We start from the raw sequence: 10,108 nt of genomic DNA, 5'->3' as shown, positions 1-10,108 counted from the left end.
GTTTTACTTTATTAATCAGGAGGCCTGGACTTGACTCTGAACTCTTCAAAACTAGCTTTGTGACATTGGTAAAGTCACCTTCCTACTGCCATCTGTAATTTAACATATTTTTTATAATACTGTTATTTCCTCCTCTGAATTTCCATAATATGCATCAATATTCCTCACGTGACAGTTTTCTACCTTATATTATTAATCGTTTTCAATATATGTGCCTTGTCTCCCTAACCTACCTAGATGGTGTGGGTAGAGGCTGTGCATTTCATCCTTAGCACTTAATATGACTTACAGAGCTGTCTTCAATAACAGAGGCCAGGGTTTATTAAGTGTTTGCTGTAGACCAGGCATTCTGCATTCCTGATATTATTTAGCATACATGACAAACCTGTGAGGTTGGTGCCATTATTATCTCTATTTTATAGACGGGGAAACTGAGACCTATGTAGACTTAAGTAACTTGCCCAAGGTCCTCAATCTCATAGTGGCAGAGGCCAGGTTTCGACCCATATGGTCTGACCTCAGAGCTTGTGTACTCAACCTCTCTGCTATTCAGCCTCCTTTGTGTTGCCTTCTTTGATAAAGGTTTCTTGCTGAAGATGAATACCCTTATCTTTTTGCCTTTCAGTCCGACTTAGTTGCCTTGTATGGAATGGAAAAATCTGCAGGTGCAAAGAGTGCCTGAGTCTGCCGCATGGTAATAACATAAACAGCGAAACAAAGGGTGCAGGGTGTACCATCCCCTCGTTGTTGTTGTCAAACCTTCTTTGCTGCTCAGAGTGACATCTGGAGAAGCAAGAGGCCCATTTGGTGCAAATGCAATTTACCATAGCTCAGGAAGAGCTATTTCTAGCAATACCATTGGTATTAAAATCTCCATTATGTCAAGGAAGAAAGAAGAAGGACCACCTGGGCAAGCGTGGTGGAAGTAGCAAGAATAGAGAAGGGTGGGGAGAGGGAAAGTAGTGGGGGCCATGCTTATAATTTAGCATTTTGCTGAAAGTGAGACCCCTTTCTCTCCTAAACACACACACACACACGCACGCACGCACACACACGCACACACATGCGTGCATGTGCACTTATACAACACACATACTTGCATTCATACTTGCCTCTCTGGATGCCCTTTGCCTAATTGCTTAATATCTCCAAGTTTCATTTCATCTGTGCAATAAGAGTAATGGTAGTACCTTCTTCATTGGCTAGTTGTGGCGTTTAAGTGAGCACCTTAGCACGGTGCCTGGTGGGTAGCTAGGACTCAGTAAACGTTGCATGTTAAAAATCAATCTTCACAATTGTTTATGGCAGAGGCTTTCACTGTTCGATATCCCAAAAAACTAGAAAAGCTATTGGATTGGAGCCACCAACATTTTGGTGACTTATTTTTGCCTCTTTTAATGCCCTGTCACTGTGCTCCAGGCTCCAGGCTCAGCCCCCATCAGTCTGAAGCATTCTAGTCTTCACTTCCATCATTTTGAACTTTTTTGGTCCTGGTTTAATAATGAATTGGAAAAATTATCAAGACATGGGATACCTGGAACATTCTTGCTTCCTAAGGAGAATAGTGCAGATAATAGAGCAGATAGTTTTTAATGCAAATCTCCTTCATCTTCTCCTCCAAATTGAAAAATTATTTTTCATGAATTGTTCTGATTTCCCATACCTCCATAGATAAATTTGCCATATCATCAGATTAACATACCAACAAATCTAAAACTAAATATCATAAAATAGACCTGATCTGAATATACACTTCAGCATTACCTGCATTATGTGCATAATCAGTGAAATAGGTCTTGCATATGCAAACACAATCATTACTAATAAAATACTAATCAAGATATCACAGAGTAGGATTTTTCAATTAAACTAAAATTTTTTTTGCCAGTAACATTTCTTCTTTCTATCTCTTTGGTCTGCTATTGATTTTCTGGGTAGATTTGTACAGATAGGCCTATAGGGAGACCATGAAACTCTGAAGAGCTGCCATTTTGCATTGAACACAGCCATTTCCTGACTTTGGATCCTGTGGGAAGTTCATATGATTCCAGGGTCAAATATGAGAATTACTGACTCTTAGGTCAAGACATTATCTATGTAGAAATTTGTATATACACATATGTAACAAAATATTTCCTGAAGATATCTAAAAGGTGAGAGAATTTCAGTAGGTGATTTCTAAAGTCTTAGTGATTTCCAGTGTGTTAAGGGAAACTTTACCAGTGGAAAGATGTTTGAGCAATTGGTATGCACTCAACACTGTATTTTTTATGCACCATCTTGTTTAATTCTCTCAACATCCTTCGGAGGCAGGCATTTTGTTTTATTTTTATTTTTTAATTTTTAGAGAGAGAGAGAGAGAAAGAGAGAGTGAGTGGAGTGGGGTGAGGGTAGAGGGAGGAGAGAAATAATCCTAAGTGGGCTCCAGGCTAGGCTGACAAGTCCGACATGGGGCTTGATCTCACAATCCTGAGATCATAACCCTGAGATCATGACCCGAACCGAAATCAAGAGTCCAGGCGCTTAACAGACTGAGCCACCCAGGCACCCTAGGCATTTTGTTTTACCTATAAAGTGACTGAGGTTCTGAGAGGTGAGAAGTTAACAAAAGCCATTCATGGAACACGCAGAACAAATTCTAGCCTGCATTTGTTGTCTCCAAAGCCAATGCAAGGAAATGCTATCACAGATTTTTGCTATATTTCTATCAACTTTAGTAAAATAGAACAGTCCATTTTCCTGTCAAAGAGACATTTATCCAGGGTTGAATCAGCAGTTATCCAAGTACGGCAAGACGATGGGACTCTTAGTGCTCTGTTCTATACATTTAAACACACTTTCACAACTTCTCATTCACTAGAATCACTTATATGTTACCACATTGCATTTTTTCCTTACCAAAAAATGGTATTATTGCTCCCGAAAGGGCTTCAGCTTCTTCACAAAGACTCAGCTCCGTATCTGCCAAAAAATTGGTTCCTTTCTTCTTTTCTTTTGGTGGCATCTATGCCATTATAGTCCCGAGTCTCTGGTGCACAGTCGGGAGGATCATAATCCTGTGGGAGGAGAGTTGATGTTTCTCTGGACAGCCTGTGGTTAAAGCAACAGCAATTTATAAGACACAGCCGGGAGGGGAGAGAGGAAATGCAGGAGCAACTTCCTCTTACGGTTCAGTGCTAAGCCCCAGCACATTAGCGGATTATTCTTGTCCATGGAGCTGATGATATCAAGATCCATACTGCTCAATGGCCTATTATCAGAGTCTCCCATGATTTTCAAGTAGCCTGGAATATTGGCATGCTTGACTCTGTGGCATAGCTGGATATAGCCTGGCATCCTGGCAAAGGACAGCTAATGGAATCATAACTGAAGTCTCAACTCATTGATTAGAGTAGATTATGAGAAATCCTTCAAACTCCTGGCTTTTATTGAGCATTGACTATGCGCTAGCCACTACAAGGTGTCCGTCCTGACATGATCTCATTTGGAAATAATTTTGAGACCGTGTTGCTGACTGGTTTGGACATAAACTTTGCCTGCTTGTACCTTTGTGCATGTCAGTTGCTGGGAACAGGAATTGAGTTTAGTGAAGTCTGTGCCTAAGTGTTGCTTGTCGATGACAGTGATCAGACAGTGACACTTTTCACCTTCAGTATTCATTGGTACACCACATGATATCCAGAAGAGTGTATCTCTCATGGGGTCAGACATCAACAGGGCTCCTTGGTCCTTTAACGAATGAAGTCCCGAGGCTAAGACCAGTTTGGTAGACTGAATAAAGGCTCTCCAAAGATATCCATGTCCTAACCTCCAGAAACTGTGAATATGTTAGCTTATCCGGGGAAAAAGGACTTTGCAGAAGTGATTAAGTTAAGGACCTTGAGATGGGGAGATTATCCTAGTTTATCTTGGTGGGTCTGATGTAATCATAAGAGGGAAGAAAGCCCCTGGCCAATAGCACAGGCTCAACAAATAATAGTGCTCATTAGGAGGTGGCATCCTTCCCCACCCCCCCACCCCAGACATTCTATTCCCCTAGTCCTACAGGAAACAATAGAGCTCAACACAGGCTGAGCTGGTGTGCGGGGTGGGTGCAGAGATGTTCCTGGAGGATATGAAGTTTGAATTGGGCCTTGGAGGATGGCAAGACTATGAGTAGGTGGAAAGAAGAGCTAACAGGCATCTCAGAAAGGGACCACAACATGGAGAAGCCCAGCTGTACCTGGATTTTCCTGTGGTTTGGCTGATCAATATATTCTTTTTTTTTCCCCTCATTTTTTAAGATTTAAATTAGTTAGTTAATATAGAGTACAATATTGGTTTCTGGAGTAGAATTTAGTGTGTCATCCTTTACGTAACAACACCAGTGTTCCTCACAAGTGCCCATCTTAATATCCATCACCCATCTAGCCCATCTTCCCCACCCTCCAGCATCTCCTTCCATCAACCCTCAGTTTGTTCTCTATTATTGAGTCTCTTATGACTTGTTTCCCTCTGTCCTTTTTTTCTTTTTCCTATTCCCATATGTTCATCTGTTTTCTTTCTTAAATTCCATATATAAGTGAGATCTATGGTATTTGTCTTTCTCTAACAGACTTATTTCACCTAGCATAATACACTCTAGCTCCATCCACGTCATTGCAAATGGCAAGATTTCATTCTTTTTGATGGCTGAGTAATATTATATATACAATATCTTCTTTATCCATTCATCAGTTGATGGACATGTGGACTGTCTCCATAGTTTGGCTACTGTTGATAATGCTGCTATAAACATCTGGGTGCATGTACCCCTTCAAATCTGCATTTTTGTATCCCTTGGGTAAATACCTAGTAGAGCAATTGCTGGATCATAGGGTTTTCTATTTTTAACTTTTTGAGGAACCTCCAAACTGTTCTCCAGAGTGGCCATACCAGTTTGCATTCATCAACAGTGCAAGAGATTCCCCTTAAACTTTGCCTGCTTGTACCTTTGTGAATGTCAGTTTCTGGCTTACATATCGCCTTCCTCACCACTGCCAGGGTATAAACAACTACTCCCTCTTTAAACCATTCACATGCCACATGCAACACTTTGGTGACTAACTTCTTTACATATCTCTTCCCTAGAATGTAATGTCCTTCAGGACAGGTGCATGTCTTATTCATCTGTGACACCTCTGCTCCTAGTGCATAGCCTGAAATATTGGAGTGTCCGGTGATTATTCGCCCCCCCCCCCTTGGCCTGTCTCTATGTAGAGGTGATATGATCCTTATCAGTTTCCTCAACTTTCTGAAGAGGATGTTAATCCAACTCCCACCTCAGCAGACTATCTGAACTTTGTCGATGTGGTCCAGTTATGTCTCTGCCCCTAAACCTTCATAGAATTTGCTTTTATCAAATTGTATACTGCTGAAATGCTGTATTGCCTTGGGCATAGAAACGAACCAAACAGAAATTCATTGCTGAATTTGGCATGGGAATGATAATTGAAGATGATGTTCACAGAAAGATACAGGAGAAAACTTTCTCTCTGGCCTAAATATCAGGAAAAAGTGGGATTTTTCTAGGCAACTGGTGTGTATTTGTTGCATGGACACTCATTGTGCCCAATCGTGCTTCCTTCCCTCTTTCAGCTCGTTGGCGGAAAGCGCTAGCCAAGTTTCCGACACACTTCTAGCAAATGGAGAGGTCTTTGTGGCATGTGTTTTATGGCCTTATCTTACTCTAGTTTTTTATCTTGCTTTTCTACTCTACTTTGTATGTATCTTCATTTCCTCAGTTCCCTTTTTTTTTTTTAAGATTTTATTTGTTTGAGAGAGACACAGAAGAAAGCACTAGCATGAGCAAGGAAGGAGGTGGTGCAGGGAGGAGGAGCAGAGCTAGAGGAGAAAAGGGAGAGGAAGAAGCAGACTCCCCACTGAGCAGGGAGCCTGACATGGGGCTTAATCCCAGGACTCCAGGATCATGACCTAAGGCGAAGGCAGATGCTTAACCGACTGAGCCCCCCCATGTGCCCCTCCTCAGCTCCCCTTTTTTTTTTTTTAAGAAAAATATTTTATCCCATACCTCAGAAAGCACAATTATTTCCTGATAGGAGGTATCTACCTGTTAGACCCTGCACAACTTCCTCAAATCTTGGCATTATATTGGCAATACCTACCATTGTTTCCCATTCCACAATGATTTTCATACAGTACTTTTTAAAAAACAGATTTAATCCATTCTTTATTTCCCTAAATAAAATTGTAATAATAATTCTTACTTTAGAATAGTTTTAATTCACAGAAAAGTTGCAAAGACAGTACAGAGAGTTGCAGGGAATGTTTTTCCCATGGTTAGACTGGGGTCACTGGTGTTGGGGAAGAAGGTCAGAGCAGTGAAATGCCATTCTCATTGCATCATATCAAGGGTGCGTGCTATTAATGTGACTTGTCACTGATGATGTTAACCTTGATCACTTGGCTGCGGTAGTGTTTTTCAGGTTTCTCCATATGGACACTGTCATGATAGTCATATAGTTGAGGAGATAGGCTATTCTCAGAAGTTGGTTGCTAGGCAGACAATCCTAGCTATCTGTGTCACCTGTTAAATCCTTGTTATACACCAATATCAGGGCCAGGACCTGGGGATATGAGATAGTACTCAGTATTCTCTCCCAAGGATGTCATGAAAAACAATCACTAATTCCCGGACAACTCACTCCTGAATTCCACTTCTTAGTTATTCTCTCTCCTTAGTGCTTTCATCCAAAATTTGGAGTGCAGTCATCCAGCCATAGTCACTTGGGATCCATTTGGTTCTTTGAACATCTCTGAGGTCTTTGAATGCTTTGTTTGGATTGTAAGAGCTGAATTCTCCCTCCTACAAGGGGTACTATGTATTCTATGCTTTCTTACTTGGTTACACAGGTGTCCTATGGGAGCCTTTTACTTAAGCTAGGAAGGAAAGATAACAAGCCACCACTGTTAAATTGCTACCAGCCCTCTAATGGGTCCTTTGGAAGGGCCAAGATTTCTTCCAGTGTTGACAATCACCAGGGACCTTGTTATGCAGAAGACTTCAGGGACTATATGAACAATGCAGCTTGGACCATTAGCTGGGCCTTTAGGGAGCATACTTCATCCCTGACAAGTGAGATGGTAATTATAATCCAGCATAGGTTTTATTTTTTTTAATGTTTTTTTATTATATTATGTTAGTCACCATACAGTACATCCCCGTTTTCTGATGTAAAGTTCGATGATTTATTAGTTGCGTATAACACCCAGTGCACCATGCAATACGTGCCCTCCTTACTACCCATCACCAGTCTATCCCATTCCCCCACCCCCCTCCCCTCTGAGGCCCCCAGTTTGTTTCTCATAGTTCATAGTCTCTCATGCTTCATTCCCCCTTCTGATCACCAGCATAGGTTTTAAGGGGGAGATTGTACATCCTATCAGAATAGAGAAGCTATACTTACCCACTTAGGTAAACTGCTTGGATCAGAGGCTGGGAATGTTGAATCACTCCTCAGGGTTGTATAAGCACAACAATCCAAATGTGAGGAGTCTAAAAATCCTCAGAGATCTGTTTTGCACAGAAACTGTTTACATGGTAATAACAGCTATCCTTTACATGTGTACAGCAGTTTATAATTTCCTGAGATCTCATATGCTGTTAGTTCAGGTAATCCTCACAAAAATCCTATGAAGTAGGTACAACTAGTACTACTTTATAAATGAGGAAACTGGAGCTCAGAGAGTTTAAGTAGTTGCCTCAGGCCACGTATTTTAATACTTGATTCTTTCTCTATGTTATCATCATCAATTGTCAGCCTATTGAGTTGGTGCTCTTGCAACCTGTAATGGTGACTAATGAATTTTTTGGACTAACGAATTTTTAAAGTAAGATTATAAACTGAAATACACACACACACACCTACGATTATTTAGGATACATTTATTCCTCAAATATTTACTCATTAACATACTTTGTACCAGACTCTGTGCAGGATCCTGGGCATATACGTGTTGCAGATTCACACAGCTCAGAGTAGAATAAAAGAAATGAGGTGGGTTTGTTACTGTCTTTCTCACCCTTGGATGAGATGGCACATACATTAAACCATACCTGACCTTGAGTTGCAGTATTTTCATGCAAACGTACCAGTTAGAGTAAAAAATGGTGTTAACATTGACTTTAAACTCTACCCCCTGAGCCTTCTGGCCTGAGTGGGTAATTGCCCTAGGGAGAGTCATTTCTTCAGGGATTCCCAAGGGGGTGAGGGAACCTTAGATGCCAGGTGTAATGATCAAAACATTGACTCCATTTCTTTCTCTAGTCCAGTGGGCAGGGCACCAGGTGCAGCCAGAAGAAGAAAGAGCTATTGTTTCCTATGAAGGGAAATGAAAACCAGTATTTAAGAGTTTAAGCCAAATTAGTGACCTGCATTTCAGGGCCCCAGACAGTGTAGGTTAGATTATCACACGTATTGCTTCACACTTTTCCCTAAATGTTGAGTCAAGAAGGAGGTTTTGGGCTGACCACATTTCTCATTTGTTTGGTTGGATGCTCAGATCATGAGAAATAAGAAGAGAACATACTGGCACAATTAAGTGTCTTTGGAGCCATGTCATTATCCTCCCTTACTCCATTGGAATATAAGCTTCATGAAAGGAGGGACAGCACTTTGGATAATGCCTAGCACATAGTAGCTTTCCCAGTATTTGTTGACTGAATTCATGTATTTCTCCCACAGAAACATTAATATGGGTAGGCTCTTTTTTGGGAGACCTTCTTTTTCCCCTTGCTTGGCTCACATACACATTTTCCTTCCAGGAAAGTGTTTGTGGTCTGAATGCGGCTGTTATTTGGTTTTTCATTTATCAACTGCCTTGTCAGGTTGAATAACTGATCATACTGAAAGAATATTTATAGGAGTGTTTTCCACTAATGGACTTGGAGTTTTTAATTTTGAATGTACTTATTAGCAACATACACACACACACACACACACACACACACACACACACATGCACATACATATACACGCATACACATGGTCTTCGCAGGCCTGTATCTTACATAAATAGAACTAGTGAATTGTCCTCCCTAGTAGGACTAGTAATTTATCCTCCCTGATAAAACTGAGAGATAATCCCGTTTGTACCAGGATAAACTATGCTATGCCGTATATCAAATAACCACCCAGATCTCCCTGGTGTATAGAACAACAAAGGTTTGCTTATTTTTTGCGCATGCTACTTGCCTATCGTGGGTCTTCTGTGACCTGGCTGATGGAACAACCATTATTTGAAGGGTTGCCAGTAGGTGTGGAAGAGTGAGCAATTATGTGTTCTAGCTTAGAAATGATAGACATCATTCCCATTTATTGGCCAGAACTTGTCACTTGGCCAGAGTGCATATTCTCGCATTACTTGGGGGTTGGGTAGTTGGGTAATGACTACCATAGTTGTCCTTTTACCAGAATATGTTAGATTCTTTCTATTTCTGAAAGTCTTTCATAACATAACCCAAAAGAACTTTCCTAGAGGAGCAGTACTTAAAAAAGGTAAAGACAGACCATTTTGTAACCTTAGCAAACTAGAGTTCACATAGAGGAGAGTGGTGACAATCATAGACTTTTTGGAATCAGAGAGAACTGAGTTCAAATTTCAGCTCTGCCACTTAGTGTCTGTGTGGCGTTATGTAAAACACTTAGTCTCTCCAAGATTAGTATTATCATCTCTAAAATATTTACCAGATAGGATGAAATTATTGTGAAGATAAAGTGAAATTCTGTACAGAGGTGCCAAGCACACCACGTCTGGCACATTCAGATTCAATATACGTTAGCTAGCTTGAAAGTTGGAATGCCTTGATATTTTATGAGTTGGTGCCTCTTGGGCTAAGTTTTCTTGGCAGGCAATGCTTTTATGTTCTCAGGAGGTCAGGCAATTAAGATTGTTCACATTTCTCTGTGGAGGATGTTCTTGAAAGAGCAGTTCTTTTGAAATGATTCTTCAGCTTACTTTGTTTAAATTTCACTAATTTTCTGTGTCCACCCTCAATCTTACACATGTATTCTCTTTACTTCAGACTCTCTGGAAATCTTAGTATTTTAAAGCCTGAACCTTGGATAGC

At 40.7% G+C, this 10,108-nt stretch overlaps 1 protein-coding gene across 1 annotated transcript in view; it reads left to right on the top strand.

Moving 5' to 3' along the window:
* The window catches only part of LOC148110526 (transport and Golgi organization protein 1 homolog), an 86,554-nt gene that overhangs the window by 23,668 nt on the left and 52,778 nt on the right, over positions 1-10,108 (top strand). The gene's annotated exons all lie outside the window — the stretch shown is intronic.

The sequence above is a fragment of the Ursus americanus genome, chromosome 2 (genome assembly GCF_024610735.1).
Source record: "Ursus americanus isolate L20-20 chromosome 2, mUrsAme1.1.p, whole genome shotgun sequence".
Classification (NCBI taxonomy): domain Eukaryota; kingdom Metazoa; phylum Chordata; class Mammalia; order Carnivora; family Ursidae; genus Ursus; species Ursus americanus.
This window is presented reverse-complemented; position numbering and strand designations above follow the sequence as displayed.